We start from the raw sequence: 20528 nt of genomic DNA, 5'->3' as shown, positions 1-20528 counted from the left end.
GTACTACAACCTTGATTCATCATCAGGTGGGATTACCATTTGATTTCACACTTCCCACTAAACAGAGGAAAGTTAAATATACAATACCATACAATGATAAACTGCCCTGGCGGCACTGCCATGTTCAACCTCACCCAATCAGTGTCTATGTCACATGGAACAGGGAATCCCCCTTTGAACCCAAACCACAGAAAACCCCCCGAGGTTGACAATTTACTGGCAAGCAAGCAGGGCTAGCAGCCCAAAGTGATCAGATTTCCTGCAGATTTTACTGTCAAGTTGGGGGGGGGGCTGTGCCCTCTGCCTCTACCCCTACCCGTGCGTGACCCAGGCAATGCTGAGAGAGAGCTAGGAAAGTGTCATCCGGCTGCATTCATTGCCCAAGACTCGTTGTTGCTTTAGATTTATAAGTTTGCATACCAGGCATGTGTCAAAGAGGGGGCTCGCCCACCTTACATTTCTTAAAGTGATATGACTGCGTGAACGCTGGCCCTGCCCTGGCTCACTGCAGTGCGTGGGTGGCCGCTATGCAGGCACAGTGAGCCCAGTGATGCTGTTATATATACCTTGAGGATGGGAAGGAGAGAGGGGTAGACAACTGCGTGCAGGTCTGAGACTAGGCACTACACAATGTGCTTATCTCTGATGCATTTTCTTTGGATAGCAGCCAAGCAGAGGTACTCCTTTTTTTCTTGGCATCTCGTGAGTGAAGCATGGATCTTGTAGTTTATAAAGAGGGATGAATTAGAAGAAGGATCTTTGGAGGGCGCTACTTTTACAAATATGCTTCCAAATCATATGCATCTAAGTGTGTTGACGGGGAGGAGATTGAGGCCGACTGGGGCAAAGTTTTACAATTAATTTAAATCGCAAGCGCTGATTTAGAAGAGATTGTGGGAGGCAACAGGAGCAGAAAGCAATAGGCAGAACAGTTATTTTGATTTTTACATGCTATTCCAATGAAAGATGATTTTTTACCCTTAAGCTAACCCTTACTAGTGGGTATTGGATTCTGCAGAGCCCCCATGCTCCCCTTTTCAACCTTCGTTTTTCTCATAAAAATAATAAAATTTTACTGAACTTAAAAAAAAAAAAAAAAAATCTTTATTAGCAATTGCAAAAGGCACACAAAGAGCTGATCCTGCAAGCCTATAGGAAAACAGGTCAGGTGGATTATGAAGGGAAAAAGTTGCTGTTATTCAATGATTACTCTATGTACGTGGCTTTCCTTCGCAAGGAAATGGCGCCTCTCTGTACCATGCTTCATCATAGGGTAGTGAGGTTTGCGCTTGTGTATCCAGCGTCCCTGCGCATCTGGAGAGATGGAAAGCCCCAAACCTACACTGACAGAGCAGCAGCACAGCACTTTCTGGACTCCCTGCCGGCAATTGCTGAAGGTGGAGCGCCGGCGGCTGATCCGGTGGTTTGATGCTGTAGACTGTCTTTCGTGCTCTCCATCTGCGGCCTCCACCAGTACCCGCCACTTCTGGGATGGCTTGGACCACTGAAGGCAGTTATGCCTGGATTCTCCTTTTCAACCTTCCGTTTTAAGGATATTTTACTTTTGTTTAGCCCGGAGTTGCAGTCCTTATAGAGAAGATGCGGTATATAAGCTTAAGGTTTACTTTAGTTTAGGACATCTCGTTAAAATGATGTCTTTTAGAAGTGGCATTTGCCACTGCTACGCTCATTATCTTCTCTACATCGTATTTTACCAGAGACCAAAAAAAATCAGTTGATATTGAAAAATAAAATGATTTGGAAGACTCTGGAACAATTACGTGCTTCAGACTCTTGATGCAAGCCTTGTGCCGAAACATGACTCGTGTCAAGTCTAATTGTAGTACCGAATAAAGAGTGCTTATCTAATTCCATTGGTCATTGTCTCTTGCGCTGTTCTTTTTGTAGCCAGAAAAAAAAAAAAAAGGACAGATTGAGACATCCAGGTTTTACTTCCACTGAAATCAATGAAAGTAAAAGTTTTTATTAAGTTTTATTAGGATTTTATATACCGCCTATCAAGGTTATCTAAGCGGTTTTTACAATCAGGTACTCAAGCATTTTCCCTATCTGTCCCGGTGGGCTCACAATCTATCTAACGTACCTGGGGCTATGGAGGATTAAGTGACTTGCCCAGGATCACAAGGAGCAGCGCAGGGTTTGAACCCACAACCCCAGGGTACTGAGGCTGTAGCTTCAACCACTGCGCCACACACCCCATGGCTCAATCCATCCTCTTTTTTTTCTGGAGCCATAGGGATCCTTTTACTAAGGTGCGCTAGCATTTTTAGCGCACGCACAAGATTAGCGCGCACTAGCTGAAAAATTACCACCTGCTTAAAAGGGGGCGGTAGCGGCTAGCGTGCGCTATTCCGGGCGTTAAGACCCTAACATACCTTTGTAAAAGGAGCCCATAGGGTAAGATTGGTTCAATCACACCCAAAAATGTCAATTAGGGTATAACAGCTAATGAATCATAGAATTCACTCTATTCTGTTGTATAAGCTAAGCAACATGGTCTCAGGGAACAGGACTGCTGTCACTGTCAGTCTAACAGTGGTTGGTTACCCCATTGCATATTTGTCCATCCCTGAGAAAGGAATTTTATGCCTGCAATGTAAAAACCTTATTTACCATTGGATTCACTGACCTTCACTAGGTAGGTTAGTAAATACCCTGGTAAATTAGTGCACAGATGATTTATTTTGCTGTGAATTAATAAATAGGATCCTGCAGAATCTAAGCTTTACAGGGAGAGGGAAATATCCACCATATCCAAATAAAATGGCATGTGCTACATCCAAATACGCAAACAATACATATCACCTACTGTACAGTAATTTGAAGAAAGAAAAACAATCTGATGCTCTAAATGAATCCAGAAATAGTTTGCTCAGCATCAAGTTTTTTGGTTCTTGTTGCTTCTGCAGGTATACAATAGGCTTATGTTGCTTGTATTGTTTGTTTTAATCCTATGTTATTTTGCTCAGTGTGATATGGATACTTTTAGAACCCGTTGAATGGTTTTAGCAGCTAAAACACTGAATGTTCCATGGACTGATCCCACCTTGGGAGAGGGATACAATTTCTCACACTTCAGACTACACCACCACACAGGCTGGCACATTTAGTTTCTGAGGGGATATACTGACTGCATCGTTATTTCGGTACCTCTTGGGGCTTATCCATTTGGCATCTTTGCTGTTCACCTGTCATCACAAATAAAAGCAAAAAGCCGCTCTGAAAGAGACTGTATGTGGATTGACCATAAGGAAACATTCTCTGCCTGTGGGTTTGCTATGCTTAACTCCACGACACCCTTGCAGTCCCTCCAAAAATACTCATTAGGTCTGAAAATATGAAATGGGGTCTTTGCTGGTAAGGAATTGATCTTCGCTTTCTATACACAGTTAAATTTACAATTGCATTTATGTATAGGGAGTCAGTTCAAAATATCTCATTTTACAGTTTAAAAACTGTTCTATGGGCCAACATGTTTAGTCCAACGCATAATATTTTGAACAATATAAATGCAGACAGAGCTGCACTCCTGCCATTAAGGCCACAGATATTTATCTTAATTTTCATAAAAGCCAGTCTAATAGAGCCAGTAAAATTGAAAGAAGTACTTAAGTATGCTAACACATGCTATACATATGTTTAACTTGTGTTAATGTTGCATATCTTTAACTTGAATTAATGTTGCATTATTTAAGACACCGGTGCATTGGTCCACATTAATATTAATGAAGAGGTAATGCAAAAAAGCAAAATAAACTGTTTTGCAAACAAGCTCAATATAACAACTTATAGTGCAAACTCTGTGTTATGTCAGTTGTAATTCTACAACTTAAGTACTAAGGTCCAGATTCACTAAACGCACCGATCGTGTCCCGACCAGTTTGCTATCGCTCCCCGACCCGATTCACTAACCTTGTGGCCGATCAGTTTCCAACCCGATCCGCCCATGCAAATGAGGGGAAATTGCATGCATAAGTAGGAAGGCAGCGATTCATTAAACAGAAGAAGGAACACCGATTGGGCTTGCCGATTCGAAGTGAAGCGACTGCTGAGGACCATTCGCTTTACTTTCTTACTGACTCTCCTGCCCTCTTCTGCCCTTTAAAACCACAGGCTCGCAATACTTTAAGCAGAATATATAAAAAAGGAATTTTTCCTTTTTTATATATTCTGCAAAAAGCGCATTGCAAGCCAGTAGTTTTAACCCGACAGTGCCCCCCCCCAAAACAAAAAAATGACCCCTGCACCAGTTTACACCACCATCACTGCTACCATTGGGCCCGGTTCCCCTGAAAAAACCAAAACTCTGGGCAATCCTCAATGCTCCCACCTACCCCCTCACTGTGCGCGCAAATGAATATGGCAGGAGGGATGCCAACTCCCTCCTGACATCGCAAACCCGCCAAGTTGCTATTTTCAAAATTCTGAATTAGGGGCCCCTTTTACAAATCCTCAGTAGTGAAGCTACCATGGTAAACACACCGAAGCCCATTCAATTTCTATGGGCTTCAGTGCACTTATCGCTACCATGGCTTTGTAAAAGGGGCCATAAGACGTATAACTCTGCAGTTCAACTAAATTGCAAGGGGGTATGTAGGAATCATGTCTTGAGCAGCCTTAAAATTTGGACATTTTTCAGCTACAGGAACACAAAAAAAAAGGTCCAGAGAGAGAGAAAGGAAAAAAAAAAGAAATTTTATCTAGGCTTGTTTCAGTCATAAATAAGTCAGAAAATGGTGCCCCAACTGACCACAGGCAGGATTAAGACCAGGGCCGGATTTAGATGAAAAGAGGCCCTAGGCTATTCCACTTATGAGGCCCTTTCACCTCCCATTTTAAGTTTGTAAATTACATGAGAGATAATAAAATACATCATTACTGTGATATATATCAGTATGTTAAATGAAACATGTTGTTATTGGTATTAACCTTTATAAAAAATGTGACACAGATAATAAATAAAAAAAAGTCGAGAACACTTATTTGGACATTTATTCTCAGCACCATATATAGTACTTGTAACAATAACTAATCAAACATAACACACAACATTGCCCCTTCCTATGTCCATAGTGCCCCCAGTGCGTCCTTCCTCACCTCACCCTCCCTCCGATGCCCGCCTGCCTCCCATCCCCCTTTCACTGAACCCCCCCCCCCATGCCAATCTGGGCCGCCCTATCCTGACGGATCCACGTTTTGCCTCTCTCCCCACGGGGCTGGGCTTTGCCCAGCTGTTTCCGGACTGACGTCTTTCCCTCCCCGATCCTCCTCCCAGGGCGAGACAAAGAAAGGGAGAAGCCGAGTCGGCGCCCCGTTGCGGCCGGAGTCGGTTCCAATCCCAAAGCGTAGAATTTCTCCTTATTTTCGGTTCAGTGTTTTAGTGTTCACTGTTTTTAGAATAGTGTAATTTTAATTTTGCTAACAATTTGAATGTAGGCCCCTCTTGATCTTGAGGCCCTAGGCTGAAGCCTAGTTAGCCTATAGGAAAATCCGGCCCTGATTAAAGCATAACCCCCTCTTCATCTCCCAGTGCTCAATGACTTCTCCCCTCGCCCTTCCCCCCCCCCATAAACACACACACACCTCCCCAAGATAAGACAGTGATATTATGGGCATTCCTGAGAAAGCAGCAAGTAAATAGATAGAGTAGTATAGTGGTCAGTGTAATGGACTGTGGACAACAGGACCCAGGTTCAATTCCTGCTTTAACTCTTTCATTTCAGTACAAATATATGAGCCGTTCTAGTACATAGACATACCTCCTATACCTAAATATACAGTATATGTGACCTGTAAGCCTGAGGGATACTTAAGTGGTAGTTCTTTAGGTATAGTATGTTTTCTCACCATATAACATGAAGAGGTTTAGATGGGATTTTGTACCTGGGTATCATTACGTGAAGGGAAAAAACAAGCAAAGTTCACCACAGTATTTCCACAGAAACAAGAACAAAGAAGAAAACAAAAACTGTGGAACTGAGGATCTTGATAAAAACTTTATTTGAACAAGGGGCAGAAAATAAAATATCCAATAACTCAGAAAAAACCCCCCACAGTATATGAACTGTGGCATAGACCCGACACGGGACGTGTATCAGTTGCGACATGACCTTCTTCCAGGGTCCTGAAAACAAAATGAAATTGAAAATAAGAAACTACTTGGATATGTGCATGAAAGAATGGACGTGATCGACAGGTGAAACATAAGTGTACTACACATCCCCCTCCGTATTCGCGGGGGTTAAGGGCAGAGCCGGCCCACGAATATGGAAAGCCCGCAAATAATAAATCGGGCTGGTTCTGCCCTTATCCCCGGCTTCCCACAGCTATTGTTATCCCTGTAACACCCCCCCCCCCTCAAGCCTTACCTGGTGATCTAGCGGGTTTTCAAGCAGGAGCGATCTTCCCATGCTCCTGCCCCGTGCAGATCACTCACAAGAAATGGCTGTCTTGAGCTCCCGTAGTCTCTCAAGCCATTTCCTGTGAGTGATCTGCACGGAGCAGGAGCGTGGGAAGATCGCTCCTGCTTGAAAACCCGCTAGACCACCAGGTAAGACTTAAGGGGGGGGGGCTTATAGGGCTAAATAAAGCCTGAAAAATTAAAATTTATTTTTTGGTCAAAAATCACGAATAACCGAATCCGTAGATAAGGAATTCACGAATACAGAGGGGGAAGTGTATTCTGAATAATTAAATAGAAGTTGAATAGGGTGAATATGATAGACATAGATGTTCGGCATAGAGGCCGCTCAATGCTTATTTAGTTTAATTTATTTAATTTTCCTTTAAAGCGGCAGTTTTTCCATTCAGGTGTAATTCTTCTATAGTAAAATTATTTTTTACTTTAACCATGTATTCTGTGTCTAATTCACACAACACTACGATCTTAAACTACATTGCTCTTTTAGAGTCCCACAGTGTAAAATGGTAGAAGGCACATAAGAAGCAGTGAAAAGTGCAATTAAAGATGAAAAATAAATGTTAAACAATGCAAATAATAAACATAAAAAATAATTAAAAAGATGAATCAAAGAAGGCACCAAAGTGTATTGTGTCATAGTTTCAAGTTTTCTTTATTTTTGATATGCTGTTTATCATACAGGTATCTAAACGGTTAACAATACAATAGAATATAAAAATTTAAAAAAAACAAAATAAAAACATGGCTAAGCTGAAAGGAAGGAAGCACTTATGCATTTACGTACATGATTCGAAAAGGAAACAAGGGGAAACGAGAGTTATTAAATACATCAAAATGGAAAATAAAAATAAAGGGAGGTAAAATGGGAAGGGAAGTATAATTGGATAGCCAATGAAAAGGAAACAATTAAAAAACTGTGATATTTGAAAGGGATTGTACATACTATTAAAAACCACAAGCTTAGGAATTGCAAAGAAGCGAAACAAAATACTGTGTACTACAAAAAGATAAGAGAGTAATAATAATAATGAATGATAAAAGAGATCTTTAAAACAAAGCCATAGAAATATTAAGAAGCGTATATGTCTGTAAAAACAAACCAGAGAACATTTAGCAAAACGGAAATAAGATGAAAAACTGACTCTAAGAGAGCAATGTAGTTTAAGATCGTAGTGTTGTGCGAATTAGACACAGAATACATGGTTAAATTAAAAAATAATTTTACTATAGAAGAATTATACCTGAATGGAAAAATTGACGCTTTAAAGGATAATTAAACAAAATAAGCATTGAGTGGTGGCTATGCTGAACATGCATGTCAAAAGATGGAAGGATATGAAACACAAATGCATGCAGTGAGGGTACTTGATTAGTAACTTACCAAACGGACTTTGACACCTAAACGGTTTAAAAAGAGATGCCACGAGGCATATGAATGCAAAAGTCCAACTAAAATAACGTAAGTGCCGTATTATATCAGCGTAATAACAGGGAAACAATAATAATAATAGTATGATATGCAATGATATGGCTGCCGCATTGAATAAAGATCTAGACTAGGAGGACATTATAAGGCCACCGTGCTAAAACTTGCCAGTCTAAAAAATGCAAAACGCCAACTAAAATAACTTAAGTGCCATATTATATCAGCGTAATAACAGGGAAACAATAATAATAGTAGTATGATATGCAATGATATGGCTACCGCTTTGAATAAAGATCTAGACTAGAAGGCCATTATAAGGCCAATGTGCTAAAAACATGCCAGTCTAAAAAATGTAAAAGTCCAAATAAAATAGCGTAAGTGCCGTATTATATAGATACCACTCATTTCTTCTTAATCATTTCTTCACCTCGCCTTCATTCACCACAGGGGTCACCAAACAGCAGCATTTTAGTACTGCAGGTTGCTGACTTTTGTGGTAAAGGACTAGCACTGTTTGTGAGCCACCTTGAAGGTAGCATTAGTCCATCAGGCCACCAAGCTGTAGTCTGGTAATTCTAGGCTGACTCATAAAAGGGTCAGCAACAAAAAAAATTAAAATTAATAGGCATCCACAAACCCCTGTTGTATTCCTCCCAACCTGAAGGGCCCACCATGTGTGATCTCTCACCTGAAAATTCCACTCCTCTCCTATCATAATTTAAAAATTATCTGGTGTTTAGTGGGCGGGCAGGAATAATCCCCAATATCTCCTGACCTTGCAGGTGTCAGAATCGAAAATGACACCAACGATCTATGAGGCAAGATTAGAAAGGTTAGGGCTCTTCAGCTTGGAAAAAAGATGACTGAGGGGAGATATGATTGAAGTCTACAAAATCCTAAGTGGAGTAGAAATGGATCGATTTTTCACTTCGTCATAAATTACAAAGACTAGGGGACACTCGATACAGTTACAGGGAAAAAATTTTAAAACCAATGGGAGAAAATATTTTTACACTCAGAGGTTGTGGTAAGAGCGGATAGCGTAGCTGGTTTTAAAAAAGGTTTGGACAATTTCCTGCAGGAAAAGTCCATAGTCTGTTATTGAGAAAGACATAGGGGAAGCCACTGCTTGCCCTGGATCAGTAGCATGGAATGTAGCTACTCTTTGGGTTTTGGCCAGGTACTAGTGACCTGGATTGGCCACCATGAGAACGGACTACTGGGCTTGATAAACCATTGGTCTGACCCAGTAAGGCTATTCTTACGATAGTTTTTGTTTTATCCAGTCACTTACCTGATTATTGAATTGAGGGAAAAGTTATCAAGGAGTGATAAATGCAGGCTTTTACTGCACCTTGATTTACCATGGTTGTTGGACCCTGTGGAAAAATATTAACACTATTAGCCAACTCGCAAGCAGTATCAGTCCATGCACATTATTTTAGCCAAAACCATACCTGAAAGCATGTACTATATTGCTATTGAGGTGTGATGACACACACAAATGTATGCTTTTTTTGTTATCATTTCAGTTTAGTATTTTAAGTAATAAAAGCAGAAAATTGTGAACAATTATACAGGAAAAGGAACTTGAGTTTTCAAAACCGAGAAAATTGTGCTCATGCATAGAATGCAAACAACAGATCTTAAGTGAACATCTAATTGATTGTTAAACTACTGAGAATGAAAATTCAGGAGCAAAGATACTTTATGGACTTTCATTAGTATACCATCTTAATGTAGTCAGGAGCTGTATACCATTTTGCTACAACATTCAAAAACAATTTGGATAATGTCCTAAAAGAAAAGCCCATAAGTTTCAAGTTTTAATAAAATTTGATGGATCGCTTAATCTAAATACAAAGCGATGAACAGGTTTCAAAGCATGTAGCACATTTCTCAATGCAGGGAGATGGACCTCATTAACGTAGGCTAACCAACAAACAAAATGGACCCTATTGAGATAGGCTTCCGAAAATCCACTGCTTATTTCTAAGCAAAACAGTATAAAAATCTGTTTTATTCTTTGGGGATCTTGTCAGGTACTTGTGATCTGTTGGAAAATGGATTCTAGGCTAAATAGATCTTTGGTTTGTTCCAGTATGGCAACTCATATGTTCTTACCTCATACTGGGATGACTTCCAGGTTCTGCTTAACCCATATAAACCAGATGTGGACTTCTGCGGTTTTTGATGGATTGTTCTGTGGATTTGCTAGAGGAAAGATGAATTTCCTTAGCATTTGGCCTAAAGCTTTCTTATCTTTGGGCTAGATTCACTAAGATAGCGACAATCGCTCTTGGCCGATTATCTGGCCTATTTTCAAACACTATCATTATCAAGTTTATATGCTAATGATTTGCAAGGAGGTGAAAATCATTTGCATGTAAACCCACCGACTCAATCACTCAGTGAGCGATTGAGCCATGGGACAGACATGGTGGGACAGATGTTCTGTATGACTTGAACGCACACCATCTGTCCCATTAAAAAAGCCGATAATCACCTGCCCCCCTCCAAAGCCACCGTTCCCCCATCTGCCTGCCTGAACCCCCAAAAAACCGGCAGGAGGGATGCCCACTCCCTCCTGCCACGAAGGCTCCTGCCTGCCCGCAAACCCCCAAAAAACCGGCAGGAGGGATGCTCACTCCTTTCTGCCATGAAGACTCCCTCTGGCCCACCCACCCACTCCCCTCCCAAAAAAAATGGCATTTACTTAAGGGCCCTTTTACTAAAACTTAGCACATGCTAATGAAATTAATGTACTCTAAATGACAAGAAGCACAACTAACCCCCCCCCCCCTTCACTAAGCCATAGTAAAAGTGCTAAATGCTCCAATACTGCTCCGACGCTCATAGAATTTCTATGAGCTTTGGAGCATTTAGCGCCCCAGGCCATGGTAGAAACTTCTACCGCAATGGCACCATCAATGCTGTACAACCTCTAACACACCCCCTCAAAATTTTGACAAACTACTGATCAATAGCATAGATATCTGTCTAGAAAATAGGTTTCAAAAATTATGAACTGGGAGATTTTGGCAAGAAAAACCTCCATCTGTCCCTTTATGCCACTCTTTGGCCATTTCTTTGATTTAAAAATGAGCCCCAAGATGTCCCATACACAGGGTTTACAAAAATAATAAATTATTTTCAATATTATTAGCACTACAGATGCATTGACTTATAAAGCATGAAGATGATGGCAGCAATAATTATTTTTCTGTATAGTGACTGCAGTAAGAAAATCAATGCCAGTTACCTAAATAAAATCTACACTCTCCTTTTCCCCTTGACAGCACCTCCCTGCTGGCTATGCAACAATACTAATGGTCTTGCCTTGGACTTTAGGCATCACAGCAATGTCAATATAATTTTTTTTCCACTTTTCTTCCTTGCCAGCTCCCATCTGCAACCAATTCATATCTTTGGTTGCTCATACGTTTCCACAAATGCGTTTTCTTTCCACCTACACACTTAGCTGTCCCTTTCCTCACTTCAATGCTTCTCTGATCACAGTGACAGCCTTTACTGCATGTCCCTCTAAATCTACTTCACCTTTAATATTTCAGCAAAATGCCAATGAAAACTCCTTTCTACCCATGGGAGCTCAAAATCCTTTTTCTTTCTCCTCACACAATAGATAAGGCTATATTCCCATCAGACTAAACAAATAAGCAATAAAATCAGAATCAGGGACACATATTGAGGACTTGCCAACTGTGCCCTAGGAATATAGAGAGTTAGTTAACTCTTTAGAGAAAATATTCTGCTTGCTAAAATATTTATTTTCAGGAAATGCAGCAGACAAATGTAAAGCAAAATCACCACAGATGTATATTTATGAAATGATTGTTGGAATCACTTTGCAAAACAAGGTTGCACACTTTCAATGACTGCAGTTGATGCTTATATGATCTATAAAATAAACACTTTAGCTACATGGGTTTTTTTCTGGATGTATATAGAATAACTAGGTTTTGAATATCTAATAAAGGGGCCCTTTAAATAAAATGCACTAGAATCTGGGCATGGGATTTTACCATGTACTAAGCCTAGATTTAACACAGCACTTTTGGGGTATTTTAAAAATATATTTCATTGCAGGTCATGCAATAATGTCATTAGTGTATGATACCTGCTGTGACAGGAAAGCAGCTGTCACGGGGAAAAACCCTGCTCTAAAACCCACAATCCCTAAATCTAAGCCATTTCAGCCATCAGAGAATAGGGTTTTAGGCAGAGTAAAACAAGCAGGGTTAAAACAAGAGAACCATCCTCCAGGTAGCCCAGTAGGGAGGGCTCCCAAACCACAGTCTAATTGCCATTATTCCTTTCCTAAGAGCAGAGAAGTTTGCCTGCAAAAGCAAGCTGTGAAACAGAGAATCAACCCTGAAGCGGGCAGGGCTACACTAGGGAAGCTGCAGGCACCTAAGCTCTCAGACATGAAGCAAGAGAGGAATAAATTAACCCCAGCTGAGGCTAGGGAGGAGAGCAGAACACCACCCATAGCTTGAAGCTGGACCTTCCCTCCCCAGAGGAAGACAGACAACTTTTTGCCCTCCAAAAAAAGACAAACAGAACTGCCACCAGCAGCTAAATACTGGGACCTTGCAGAGGGGTTTGTCGGAGAAAGGCTAGGCTATGATACAGAGGGGGGACGGGGAAGATTGGCCAGCCCGCTCTTCTAACTACCCTGAAGGGGGAGGGGAATGGGAAAATGTAAATGCAGAAAGCAAGGAAATAGCTGATTTTGAATGTGAGACCGGTAGTATGGGCTGGGAGAGCCATACTAATATCCCAGAAGAATATAATTTGCCAGAAGAAGGCATGGTGTTGTAATGTAACTGCTCACTAGCACTGCTCTTTGCAAATGTTTCTCCAGCCAGAATATTAAATGAGCTAGGAAGTGGAGCATGTATTTGCTGGGGGAGGGCTACAGAGGGCTGACAAGACACAGTAACCGAGCACAAGTGCTAGGGGAATTAGCCATTCCCTGAATAAACTTCTAAACTGTGAAGTAGAAAGAGGTGCTTAGAAACTTGGGTGGGGCATAGAACAGCTGTATGCACAGGAAGGGTTGTTTTGTTTCCACCCCCACTGCTTGGCAGAACAGGAGAGGTCACAAGAAAGGAAAGCAGCAAAAGCTGAGAAGTTAAAAGTCAAAGAAAACTGTTCTGGTTTATTGTTTGGACTGGCTATGAAATACCAAAGAGGAGAGTAAGCTGGCAGAATGATCCGGAAGATATAACCCAGCTACCTGCAGGTAGGAGTCCCAACAGCGATTTTAATATTATTTTGGCCTGGGTTATTAGGGGCAAAGGAAGCCTGATGGCAATGAACTTTGAAATGAAATACAATAATGAGAATGAATGCTTTACCCAGGTTGCAGTGAAGACTGAACTGCATTGAAATTATTACTGGATTTAAACCCGGTATTTTGTTTTTTTCTTTGTGGACAAATAAAGAGTAAACCTTATTTTGAACTGAATCCAGGAAATTCCATGTTTTTCTTTACACCAACCAAATCAAAGGCGCCTAAAATCTTGCCTGCGGTCCGAACCGGGTCTTTCGCTAGCCAAGGACCTGGCTTGGCCACACTGCATAGAGTTAACATGGGAGCATTTAGCACTTGGGGGGTTAACACTTTCATGCTATTCTCTCTTCCCATGACACACTCCCTACCAAAAATCAATACCATGCATGTTAGCACACCCAAATAGAAAAAAAATGCTGCAAAACACTACCCCCCCCCCCCCCAATACACACACACACACTGTACAAAGCCGCACTAGTGGCTGCTGCATGGCAAAAGCCCTGAAGCCCTGTAAATAAATCCCTATGGGCTTTGGGGCAGTTACCGCAGTGGCAGCCACTAGTATGACTTTGTAAAAAGGGGGGGAGGGAGGAGGGTTAACACATTTCTGCAGTAGCCTGTTTCCATGAGCTAATTGCACATTAAGGCCTTAAAAATCTTTAGTAAAGGACCCCCAAATTCTTCATAAAATGTACATGAACAAACAGCCATGATACTTAAAGTCCTAGATTTCAAACATACGGACTTTAATGCAATGGGAGAGTACCTGAAGAAAGAGCTGTTAGGATGAGAGGACTTAAGAGAAGTGGAAAGACAGTGGTCTAAGCTGAAAGGAGCGATAAAAATGGCTACGGACTTTTATGTGAAGAAAATAAATAAAAACAAGAGAAAAAGGAAGCCGATATGGTTCTCCAAACTAGTGGCAGAGAAAATAAAGGCGAAAGAGTTGGCGTTCATGAAATATAAAAAAAAACCAAGAAGAGGAGTGCAGAAAGGACTACAGGGTGAAACTGAAAGAAGCCAAGAGAGAGATATGTCTGGCAAAAGCACAGGCAGAAGAACAAATGGCTAAAAAAATGTAAAAAAGGGAGACAAAAGTTTTTTCAGATATATTAGTGAAAGGAGGAACATGAAAAATGGAATTGCTAAACTAAAAGATGCTGGGAACCGATATGTGGAGAGTGATGAGGAAAAAGCAAATGTGCTAAACAAATACTTCTGTTCTGTGTTCACAGAGGAAAATCCTGGAGAAGGACCGAGATTGTCTGGCAAAGTTACACGAGAAAATGGAGTAGATTCTGCGCCGTTCACGGAGGAGGGTGTTTATGAGCAACATGAAAAACTGAAGGTGGACAAAGCGATGGGACCAGACGGGATCCATCCCAGGATACTAAGGGAGCTCAGAGAGGTTCTGGCGGGCCCTATTAAAGACTTGTTCAACAAATCTCTGGAGACGGGAGTGGTTCCTGGGGATTGGAGGAGAGCGGATGTGGTCCCTATTCACAAAAGTGGTCACAGGGATGAAGCAGGAAACTACAGGCCGGTGAGCCTCACTTCAGTTTTTGGAAAAATAATGGAAGTGTTGCTGAAAGAAAGGATAGTATACTTCCTTGACTCTAATGGGTTACAGGATCTGAGACAACATGGCTTTACAAAAGGTAAATCGTGCCAAACAAACCTGATTTAATTTTTTGATTGGGTGACCAGAGAGCTGGATCGAGGACATATGCTAGATGTAATTTACTTAGATTTCAGCAAATTATGGTTCCTCATAGGGGCCTGTTGAACAAACTTGAAAGGCTGAATTTAGGACCCAAAGTAGTGAACTGGGTTAGAAATTGGCTGTCGGACAAACGCCAGAGGGTGGTGGTTAATGGAAGTTGCTCAGAGGAAGGAAAGGCGAGTAGTGGAGTCCCTCAGGGTTCGGTGCTTCGGCCGATCCTGTTCAATATGTTTGTGAGTGACATTGCTGAAGGGTTAGAAGGAAAAATGTGGTTTTGTGCAGATGATACCAAGATTTGTAACAGAGTAGACACTGAAGATGGAGTGGAAAATATAAAAAAGGATCTGCAAAAGTTAGAGGAATGGTCTAATGCCTGGCAACTAAAATTCAATTCAAAGAAATGCAGAGTAATGCATTTGAGGGCTTAATAATCGGAAGGAGTATATATGCTGGGAGGTGAGAAGCCGATATGCACGGACAGGGAGAGGGACCTTGGGATGATAGTGTCCAAAGAACTAAAGGCAAAAAAAACCCAGTGTGACAAGGCGGTGGCTGCTGCCAGAAGAATGATGGGCTGTATAAAGAGAGGCGTAGCCAGTAGAAGGAAGAAGGTGTTGATGCCCCTGTACAGGTCATTGGTAAGGCCCCACTTGAAGCATTGTGTTCAGTTTTGGAGACCGTATCCGGCGAAGAACGTAAGAAAACAGAGGAAGGCAACGAAAATGATAGGAGACAGAAGACATATGAGGAGAGACTGGAAGCCCTGAATATGTATACCCTAGAGCAGGGGTGTCCAACCTGCGGCCCGAGGGCTGCATGCAGCCCCGTGAAGTATTTTGTGCTGGCCCGTTCAAGGGCAATACAGTGTTTTCCTCTGCTGGCTCCCTTCTCTGTTTTGCTGCAGCATTTGCACGTTTGTGCGGCCCCAGAAAAAATTTTTTTCAGCCCAGGGAAGCCAAAAGGTTGGTCACCCCTGCCCCAGAGGTTCAAATACTTGAAGGATATTAACGTAGAACAAAATTTGCCACGTCGCAAACTCAACTAGAGATTTTCAGCTACACATGCACTTGTTTATACCTTTTTTGCGGTTTATTTCATACCTTATCAACCATGTACCCCTGAAGAAGGCATGTTCTCCGAAACACGGACCGTGTCGGGTTCCTTGGTTTGGTATAAGGTGGTATTTTTACTGCATTAAATATTTGGTATAATAAATTTTGCCTGCATCTTGTACATATCAGTCTGCAGTTTCGTTTCTTGTTTTTGCTTGTCGCAAAGTAAACCTCACTGGCATAAAATAAACCTCCTCTTATTTAATTAAATACCATAACGCCTTGTGCAATGCATGAAGCTGAAGTCACTCACTGAAAGAATGGAAGAATAACGTAAATCTCATAAACATCTGTGGGGAGGCTCCAACCTTACACCTTATAATATATATATCAACATTTATTTAAGGGTTCCCATATTTTGTTAAATTTCCTCATATTGCCTGCAAATATTTGCTCATACTTAACATATAAAACACCAAATTCCACAACTTACTGTAATCCAATTTAGAAAAATCATTCAAGTGAAAAAGTATTGATTGAATAGTTATCATTACTAGGGGCTTCTTTTACTCAGGTGCATTAGGGCCTTAACACGCAGAATTGTGCACGCGCGTGCTAGACCTTAACGCCAGCATTGAGCTGGTGTTATTCTAGAAGCGTACCGCACGGTTTAGCACATGGTAATTTTGTGCGTGCACTAAAAACGATAGCGCACCTTAGTAAAAGGAGCCCTAGGTTTTTCAGTAATTGAGATTTATAGGTATCCAACCCAGTATCTATCCCAATAGTGCCCAATATAACTATTCGATAAGATACAGGTTCCGACAGGGAAAGTACCTTAGAAATAGTTGACCAAACTTTATCCCAATAATCAACCAAGTAAGAACATGAGAACAACATATGCTCCATAGTGCCCACTGCCAACTTACATGACCCACAAACATTCCTCCGTTTGCTATTTTAGATATTTTTAATGGCATCCACAAAGCTTTGTGTATACGAAAAGAGAAAGATTGGATTATACTAGCCCAGGGGTAGGCAATTCCAGTCCTCGAGAGCCACTGGCAGGTCAGGTTTTCAGGATATCCACAATAAATATGCATGAGATAGATTTGCATCTCAAGGAGGTAGTGCATGCAAATCCATCTCATGCATATTCATTGTGGATATCCTGAAAACTTGACCTGTCTGTGGCTCTCGAGGACCGGAATTGCCTACCCCTGTACTAGAAATATAGAAAAATGAAGGCAGATAAAGACCATAAAGCCTATCTGGTCTACTTAACCACGCCATCTTCTATCTCCTCCTCTCCCTTAAAGATCCAACATACTTGTCCCAAGATTTCTTGAATTTAGATACACTTTTTGTCTCCACCACCTCCACTGGGAGGTCATTCAAGTATTCACCACACTTTCCATGAAAAAGTATTTTCTGAGGTTACTTCTGAATCTATGCATTTTCACTTTCATCCAGAGTTTCCTTTCAATTGAAAGAGACTCACCTCTTGCGCATTTATGCCATGTAGGTATTTAAAGATCTATATATCCCCCCTCTCCCACCATTCCTCAAAAGTACACTTCTCCCTCCATATCCATAGTGGTTAGGGGGAAAGCCGGCCTGCGAATATTAAAAAACCGCAAATAATATTCGGGCTGGCCACCTTAAGATCATTACATACTATCACACCCAAGTCCCGCTCCTCTTTCATGCACAACAGTTCTTCACCCCCTAAACTGTACCATTCCCTTAGGTTTTTGCAGCTCAAACACATTGCCTTGCTTCCTAGCATTAAATCTTAGGTGCCAAATTTTGGACCATTCATTAAGCTTTGTAAGGTCCTTTCTCATGTTACCCACACCATCAGGGGTGTCTATTCTATTGACGATTTTGGTATCATCTGTAAAGAGGCAAGTCTTACCAGACAGCCCTTCAGCAATATCACTTATAAAAATGTTTAAAAATGAACAGGCCCAAGAACTGAACCTTGAGGCACACCACTTGTTAGCATCCCTTTCCTTAGGGAATGTGACTGCTGTATCTGAAAATTACCCTTATCACTAATATATAAAATAAACCAGCCCATCATTGTATTACACAGGCTTATTGATTACAAATGGGCCGTCATGGTAGACAGTGTGTCGCGCAGTGGGTGCTGGGACCCGAGGCGGGTACCCTCGCTGAGTGCAATTTATGATCTTGGTGTGCCTTCAAAAGATAAAAGCCCTGCTGGGAAAATGGTAGTCAGAATGGCACAAGCTCCCAAAATCACAATAAGGCCTCAGTCCAGCCACTGTTCATATAAAGTAGACTTATTTAGTACTTATCCGATGTTCAAAATATGTTTCAAAAGAAAACTAGCATTAGTCCAGTGGCCTAGCTTCCTTCGTTCCCTGAGAATCAGGGTCGCACAGTTTCTGCTTACAGGTGATTATTAAACTATCAATATAAAGACAAAAATCAAATAGTTCACCTGTTCCTGCAATTGCACTGCAGCCCCTCTGGCTGCTGGGTCAGCGCATGGCTGGCAACACCCTTGCTTCAGGGTCAGGGTAAGTCCAGGAATTCAAACAGCTGACATTTTGCCAGTGAAAAACAAAATCAAAAATACAAAATAGGTATTTAACAGTTCATCGAGTCCCAAAACTTTTCACTATCAAACTCACTGTGCCTGCCTAAATGTAGTTAGGCTTCCCCTACCAACTCTAATAAGTTTGGGGGGGGGGAGGGAGGGGATGGAAAATTGCTGAATCCACTTTAAAGAAATAGCCTTTTAGGACCCACAATCCCAACCCTTTGGTTCTCAAGTGGATTCTGCCCCACAACCCTCACTGTAGCAATCAGTGGCTTGTAACTTCAAAAGCAGAAGAAAAAACACAATACAAAGTCCTGTAGACAGCACAGATGAGTGCTCTCGGAGTTTAGCAGTGTTTTAAGGCAGCAGTGGCGACAGCCTTTATACTGTGTTCTTCAACAAACATAGCAAACCAAAAGTCCTTTTCAGGTAATAATAATAATAATTTATTTCTTATATACCGCCAAAGCCATAGTAGTTCGAGGCGGTTTACAATAAGAAGAGCTGGACAATCAGCAACATAGTTAGGGCAGCTTTCCCTGTTAATTGCCCTTGCAAACTTCCAAAACAGCTTCAGGCTGCTGGGAACAAAACCAGCCAGCAAAACACAGTTCTTTTATCAAATAAACACCAAAACAGTATCAGCTTCTTTACTCTAGCCAAAAAGTAGTCAAAAAGCAAGTTTCAACTCATGTCCATTTGTTCACCAACTGGTGGCAGAGCAATCTCCATTGCTTCCTGTGGTTCCAAGCATGGCAGATGATTAGCAGGTAAGGATTCCTCCAAATCCAACATTTCTATATCCTCTCCTTGCCTGACCTCTGGAGCACCTAGCCAAGGATCTGACTCCTCTCCTGGTTCAGCTCTGTCTCTCACTGACCTGCACTGCTCAAGCTGCCTTAGTTTGTGAGTGCCACACCCAAGTCTATGTGGGGGATGGGCAGACTTCAGCTTTCCCTGGGTTTTCTCCTGCTCTGCATTTAACCTAAGCAGGTGTGTGCCTAAAGGAGACAGTGACTTTTTCCTAGGCTGTGTCCTAACAGTGTCTGGCTTAGGTTTAAAAGTGTGTTTATCCCCATAGTGTCCCAAATCCTCCTAGGGCTCCTGCTCTTGGGAAACCTCCCCAGAATCTGAGTCCTGGTCCATGTCAATAGTACAGCTGCTGCACTGATCAGCTCTCTTCAGCTTCAGGGCTACGTTTCTAGGCTTTCTACCCGGAACAAGGCTAGCAATAGTACTGGGCTTGTGACAAGTGTCAGACTCTGCTGTAAGATCCTACTGGATCCAGAGGTAGCAAAGCCCCAATTTGTCCTACATCTTTTCATCATCTACCAGGCCCATAAAATAAGTATAAATATGTAATTATATTATACTGTATTAGCTTTATACTGTGTAAAAATATTACAGGAAATAAGATGAAAGAATAAGCACCCTCTCATCACAATTGTAAGATGTCAATCAAATTTAGATTACTTCAGAAATTCCTTCAAATAACAGAATATCAATGCATAAAAATCAAAAATCAATAGGTTGAGTTTGTTTGCCAAGGTTACTGTGAAATCAATATCGTTGTTAATATTGTTATTGCGTCTATGCCTTTGGCAGTATGCAGTCACAATTAGAGATCTATCAGAACCATTTCTAACTCCCTCCAGAATTTTGTTTTGACTGAGGATGAAATAACATGGAAATAAGAAAGGCAAATCTGGTAGTCCACCATACCTTGAGGACTTGGGATAAAAGACTTGGGATAAAAGACATGGGATAAAAGCTTCACGTTTACAGCAGTGACTATCTAAATTTATTATCTTACAGTTCTCAATACAGTATAGTTATGGGATGCTTATAGCAAATATTTGTAATATGCATGTATTTGTTAGTCTAAGAATCAGAATAATTACATATGTTGATTGCATTAGAAATTATACTTTGTTAGAAACAGCAGCATAGCCTGAACTAACATAACATAGTAACATAGTAGATGACGGCAGATAAC

At 41.3% G+C, this 20528-nt stretch overlaps 1 long non-coding RNA gene across 2 annotated transcripts; it reads right to left on the bottom strand.

Moving 5' to 3' along the window:
• Positions 1 to 6031: 6031 nt before the first annotated feature.
• LOC117346879 lies at positions 6032 to 19380 on the bottom strand. Of its 2 annotated transcripts, none has more exons than XR_004536674.1 (3): positions 18431 to 19380; positions 9163 to 9247; positions 6032 to 6145 (listed from the first exon to the last, which is right to left on the bottom strand). It is a non-coding gene; the product is annotated as an uncharacterized LOC117346879 (long non-coding RNA). The 2 variants fall into 2 exon arrangements; XR_004536675.1 differs by lacking the exon at positions 18431 to 19380 and adding an exon at positions 9993 to 10056.
• Positions 19381 to 20528: the final 1148 nt, after the last annotated feature.

The sequence above is a fragment of the Geotrypetes seraphini genome, chromosome 12, assembly GCF_902459505.1.
Source record: "Geotrypetes seraphini chromosome 12, aGeoSer1.1, whole genome shotgun sequence".
Classification (NCBI taxonomy): domain Eukaryota; kingdom Metazoa; phylum Chordata; class Amphibia; order Gymnophiona; family Dermophiidae; genus Geotrypetes; species Geotrypetes seraphini.
This window is presented reverse-complemented; position numbering and strand designations above follow the sequence as displayed.